Source organism: Hakea prostrata, chromosome 3, assembly GCF_041222555.1.
Source record: "Hakea prostrata isolate BN-2017 chromosome 3, UWA_Hpros_2, whole genome shotgun sequence".
Lineage (NCBI taxonomy): Eukaryota > Viridiplantae > Streptophyta > Magnoliopsida > Proteales > Proteaceae > Hakea > Hakea prostrata.
Window position 1 is genome coordinate 49,176,539 of NC_142602.1, and position 6,660 is coordinate 49,183,198.

Here is a 6,660-nt window from a genome sequence, read left to right on the forward strand (position 1 = left end):
CTTTTTCCCTTGTCTCTGTGATTACCCCTTGGATATTCTTACCCTCTTTTTTAATCTACTTGAGATGGAATAACCGTAAACGGAACGCTACTTCCGTGAGATGGTAAATCCAATCAAGGAGAGGGTTAGGGGCAATCTATTGATGGTAGTGGATTATTTTCTCTCACCCTTTTGGCTTAGGGAGTGTTTAATTCGAGACTTAGGATGAGATTACTCGAAAACCGGATTGAAATCGAGTAATCAGAAACCTCAGTTTCGGATTGAGTTTCGGATTGAAACTCACTGTTTTTGGGGCGGTCACTAGTGGCGGTTGCTTAACCTAAGCGACCGGCACAAGCGACCGGCTGGTAAACAGTGACCAATTGGATTTCGGTTCTGATTCAAATTGATTTATGTGACTTATATATTCTAATAACCCTGTGTTTAGGTGATTACTGTTTAAAAGAAAAGTCTACTAATAGTTACTGGATTCCATTTTATGGACGTTTCAGTTATATGCAAGTAAGGACAGTCTATCTTATCTATCTACATATACTTGAACATGTTAATCTGTTAGTTGTTAGTCTTAATTCCTATTGTTATATGCTGCTGTAGTTGTATTTATTTCTAATATACTACTGTTGTTTGCTTTGATTTCATAATTACCTGGTGAATTGTGAATGTTATATGATTATGGTAATTGATATATGGTTATGATAGTTGGGGTGTTCCTTTTGGGATATCTTGGCTGATGATATCAGAAGGCTGTGGAATGGGACACATGCCTGCTGATACCTTCAGCACTATCATGATTAATTGATGACATTGTTAGGATGAGTCTAGATTGCATGGCTAGGTACCCCACATGCTACTACCCTTTCGGTAGGGGAATTGAAACCGAGTAACCCGTGATGACAGTGATGTTACTTGGTGGTCCACTGTTAGTCATATAAATGGTAGGGTTGCATATGTTAGGGTTGGGCTCATGGATGTCCAAGGACCGGACCGGGTGTCGTGAGGAATCATGAGAGCATCCGCCCCAATAATATGTGGATGACCATAGGGTTAAGGAGTAGAGTCCAACAGAGGTAGCCAGTCCGTGAGGATTCTTACTCCTAGGTTGCGAAGGATACTGAACCGAGTTGGTTGGTGCCATAGGGGATGTATCTGGACTTCAAGTAGACATGTAACCATTATGACCTTGCATTGGATTAGAAACCCCGACATGCGCCAGTACTCATTACCAATGGTCGTGGTGAGAGAGTGTGGACTTAACCCCTAACCATGGTTTGTGAGCCAGGTGTGGACTTTCCCTTTTTCCCTGGATCCCTACAGAGGTAACTAGTCCTTGCCGGATCAGAGTGATGAGACTTACCCAGAGGAGGGCTGGTGTTTATCTTAAAGCATGTCAGCTATTAGAGACTTGCATAGTTAGAAATCATAGCATCATTCATGTTTTGCATTCATTCATATTACTGTTGTATCATGGCATTTTTGGATGATGGATGAGATATATGATTTTTTCTTACTAAGTTCTTTAGAACTCATTCCTTTATTCTTTGTATGTTTTTAGCCTATACAGAAGAAGGATTTATATCTGAAGATGGGCTGGTTCCCTATGAAGGAACCATCCCGTTTGAAGAAGATGTGGCACCGCCAATGGGAGATGGAAATAGCATGTGCGGGAGTTCCTGCGGGTGCATGGAGTGCGCTTATCGCACTGGTTGATTGTCAGAGGCGAAAGGTGGTCAGGTAGTTCGCACTGAGAATGGAGAAGAATTGGAGAACCCCTCACCTTATTAAACTGGAGTCTAAGTTCATTGACTTAGAGAAACAAACTGGAAAGAGACTGATATAAATACTTTTATTCCGCTGCCCTCATTTTTGTTTTATCCTTTGTTCTTTATTTCTTTCCTTTGATATTGGAGCATTTTGGGCTCCTGTAATTCATTTAATTCAGTTATTGAATATTCTTTGCTCATGATTATCTGTATTTGTCTTAAATATTGTTGATAGACTAAAACCTTGGATCTTGTGACGGATCGCACCCACGGGTTGTCGGACGGGTAACCGAGACCGACGGGTGGGGTGTGACATTACTAGTGCTTGCTTCAGCAGCAACTACTTCAGTGTGAGGGACATCGGCCAACATCCAATCCTCCTCTAGCTCAAGGTGCTTGGCAGCTTGATCAAATGTCTTGACCTCATCAACATGAGTCAAGAAGATCTTCATATGCTCCCAAGTCTTTGGCAATGATCTGATGACTGCGGAGACTTGCTTCTCATCAGTCTTCTGGCGCCCACATGCGCTCAACTCACTAATCATGTTAGACATGATGGTTATATGCTGCCTCATGGTGTGACCCTAGCGCATCTTATAACCGTCAAAGGTGAGTCCGAGCTGGCGGCCTCTTGTGGTGGAAGTCCCTCCATACTGGAACTTCACAGTCTCCCACAAAGACTTTGCAGTCCTATGCTTCTCATAATGAAGCATCAGGTCATCCCTCATGGAGCTCAGGATTGTAATCCTGGCTACCCGGTCTTTCCTCTTCCAGGCATTGTAAAGCTCAAGGTTCCTGCTATACTGTGCAGTGGTACCTTCCTCAGGTGGGGACATGGTCTAGTTTACGGTTTCCAGCATGTTCTATTCTTCTAGGAGATACTGCAGCTTTCGGTGCCAAAGGTCATAATACCTCTTATTCGGTTTATCTCCTTTCGCGAAGTTAGCAACAATGCTCTTGGTAGCAGCCATTTATTCTAGAGACATTACATACTAGGATGAGTTCAACTATTCTAGCATAAAACACAACTCAAGCAACAGCAAATCACACTAGCATAGTCAACCTATGGGATAAGCATTTAAACCAAAAGAGATGCTAACAAACATTCAATCAAATTCTCATGCAAACCCACATAGACTTATACACTAGTTTCATTCTATGCAAGAAACATGATTGATAGACCCAAAATATAAAATAGTTTTATTAAAATAAAACATGCAATCATGTTAAAGCTATGAGGTGGTTCACACAGAACACTTCCACCTCATTAGCTCCCACTAGGCCCCATTAGGCCCTTAATGCCCAAACATCACATAGATTGTCGGGCCATTGGTGTCTAGTAAGTTAGAAACACATTCTAAACTGGACAGACCAATATCCAAAAAAAATCCATCTCCCAGACGGACTGCTGTCTGCCCAGACGGAAATTTCGTCTGGCATTCTGTAACCAGATGGATGACCGTCTGCCCAGACGGAAAATGCGTCTGGCATTCTGTGACCAGAAAACGGCGTTTTTTCTGGATTTTTTTATGAACAAAATTTTTCAAAAAAACGGTAAAACACATTTTTTCACTCAAAAAATCATCCAAAAATACATGAAAAAAATCCATCAATAAATTTTAAACAAAATTAATTATCATGGGTAATCATTCATGTAAAAATTTACAAGGGAAATTCTCAAGAATCTCCCCTCGGATCCCAAACAAAAAAATAAGGGTTTCCATAAAACCCTATCACTTCTCCCATGGGTTTCGTATTAAACCCTGGATTCTCCGTAAACCCTTGATCCTCCCATTGGATCCATACAATAAAATTAAACAATGGGAAGGAACAAAAAACGTGGGAACCTGTGGCTCTGATGCCAATATTGGTAATACTCCATATATATCAATATTGTTTAATTGACGGGGGAAAGATTCGTTACCTGGATTCGCTTTCCCTTTTATGAAGTATTCGCAGCGGAAGTCTAGATTTGGATCCACGTTCTCGTTCCACCACCAAAGCTTTACCGGGACGATTCCACAATCACTAGGAAAGGGAATGATATCCACAACCCAAATGCCGTGGATTAATGGAATGAAGATCAAAAGCGAGGAAAGGAAAAAATTTCCAAGCCTGCGATTCTAAGAGAGAGGGAGAGAGAGATGGAGCCGCCGTTTCTCAGAGATAAATCTCATGCGAATGAATCACACACTTACTCACTAATGCGGTGGTTACCAAAATATATAACCCTATTTTGTAACCGCCTTAATAGTGAGTTTCCAATATTGCCCTTGGGCATTTAATTTATTAATCATATTAATAAATTCCAACATATTAGATATTGGTGGATTTTAAATCATGGCATTCAATCTTGCTGCTCAAGAAATCATGAAAAGTGAGATCTTAGCCAAATTGGAAATAGGTGGAGGTCTAAGGAACAAAATTGGTAATAAATCTGAAAATTGGGTAAACAGACCACCTTCAGTATTTTGGGAATATCTCTCTCGTATGAGCTTGGACTTCGATGATTCAAGATGCTATGGAGCGATATTGAAAATATCTAAAACATTCCAGTTTTGAGTGTTTCCAAATTCTGAAAGAATAAAGGTCAAATCGATGGGTAAAGAGAGGGGATTCATTGTGTGCGGGAGACATAAAAGAGAAGCCAACCACAGAAAGGAAGACGGCGAATGTGGCTCTCATCTCTCATTGCTGAAGAAGAAGACCACATCACTCTCTCTCTCTCTCTCTCTCTCTCTCTCTCTCTCCCTATGTTTCATCTTATTTTTCTTATGAACTTTGTGATAATGAGTAGCTAGCTCCTTTTCTTTGGGATGTAGATGAAACATGCTTATTTCATTAATTTGATTGTTCTATCTCTTCTAGTTGATTGTGTTTGAGTTTGGCCAAAGATGTTTTATAACTCAGCGAACTAAGCGTGCCAAGCTTCCGCGAAGGATGATAGTCTTGCGAAGATAAGGCATACCTAGGAAGACCATCCCTAATTTACTTTGAAGTGTAGAGTTATATCGGTTAGGGAAAAGCATTGGGGATTCGAAATCCCAAAGATCTTCATGTATTCATAGTTTAAGTTTTTGTATTAATTAATAGATTTAGTTTAAATTTAGTTTTGTTAAATTCAATATTAGTAACTTAGCCTTTTAGTTCCCCATAGTTCGACCCCGTACTTTCTGCTTGCTAGATTAGTATAGGATTTTATTTTTGATTGGTTAGCGACACGATCAAATTTTGGCGCCATTGCCGGGGAACCAAAGCACGGTTGCTAGGATTGATTTTTGTCAGTTAGGCATAATTTTTAGAGTGATTTTAGTGTTTTCAATTTTTAATTTTTCTTTGCTTATTTAACTAATCTCTTTTTCTTTTGTTGTGTAGGTAACTGCAAGAGTAGCGATTCGATAATTAGTTTAGGTTGTTATCTTTTCTTTCTTGGATATAATTGTATTTAGGACTTTTCAATTGTAATACTTGCATTAGATTGGGTTGTTTAGGTTAATTTTTAAAAATCCCCATCCCTCAGATCCCACATGTGTTACTTTTGTTTGAAAGATCACGTGGATTGCGCTTCAGGTACGTCCTAAACTCTCCCTTTTGCTATAGTTATTTTCTTTTAATTTTCCTTATTTAGCTTATTCTTTTTTTTTATTCTTTTGTGTGTATGCATGGTCGTCGATCCCTAAACCCTGAGTTGACTCCACTTGACTTAGAGTTAGAAGAGACTTTGGCCAACCTTAGAAGGCAAAAAACCATGGCAAACTATGAGCCTCCAATGAGGCCCTTGAGTGAGCATTTCATTCCTACGATATATACTCCGGTTTCTTGTATTAAGTTGCCTAACATAGAGGCGGCTCAATATGAGATCAAATCTAGTATGATTCAAATGCTACCATCTTTTTATGGACTTGCCAATGAAGAGCCTTATAAGCACTTAGATGAGTTTTTAGAGGTGTCCTCCACGGTTAAAATTCAAAACCTCTCAGTTGATGCTTTAAGGTTACTTCTTTTCCCATTCTCCCTTAAAGATAAAGCTAGGCATTGGCTTCATTTTTTGGACAATGTTAAAATTTCCACTTGGGTTGAAATGCAACAGGAGTTCCTTAAAAAGTTCTTCCCCATTGGCCGTACCAATAGCATTAGGAGAGCGATAACGAGTTTCTCCCAACAAGAAGGAGAATAGTTTCATGAGGCTTGGGAAAGACTAAAAGAATTACCTAGAAAGTGCCCCCACCATGCTATTCCTAAATGGCAATTGGTTCAATGCTTTTATGATGGCCTTAGAGACCGACATTGGCAAATGGTTGATTCTTCTTGTGGTGGGACTTTCATGCACAAGAATGAGGCATGGGAACCTTTTGAGACCCTTAGTGAAAACTCCCAACACCATGCTTCAACAGGTAGGACTGAGATTCCATCCATTGGGCAACCAAAGAGGAGCGGTCTCTATGAGATCAATCCTACCATTGAGATGAGCACTAAGGTTGACTTGCTATCAAAGAAATTGGACCATCTCTTGTCATTAGGACAACAAACCCCATCTCCACTTCCTACAAGTTTCTCTCCACCTAATCAGATTGAAGCATGTGCTTTATGTTCTAGCCTATCCCATCATGTCACTGATTGGTATTTGGCTACACAATACCTTGAGTTTGTTAAGGAGCATACACATTTGGCCCAAGGAGTCTCTAAATTTGGCAATGATTCATATTCCAATACCTACAACCCAGGATGGCAAAACCACCCCAATTTTTCATGGCGAAACTCAATGCCCAATCCCTCAAATCAAATACCTTATTGGCCACCTCCATTTAATATGCAACAAAATGCCTATAGGAATGAGCAACCATCATCTCCACAACCCTCACATAATTCATCATTTAAGGATAAGGTACTAAAGGCGCTT

General features: G+C 40.0%; 1 non-coding gene across 1 annotated transcript; it reads right to left on the reverse strand.

Moving 5' to 3' along the window:
• Window positions 1-5,889: 5,889 nt before the first annotated feature.
• Window positions 5,890-5,996, reverse strand: LOC149022391 (small nucleolar RNA R71). The gene has a single exon (XR_016172612.1). It is a non-coding gene; the product is annotated as a small nucleolar RNA R71 (small nucleolar RNA).
• Between the last annotated feature and the right edge of the window lie 664 nt (window positions 5,997-6,660).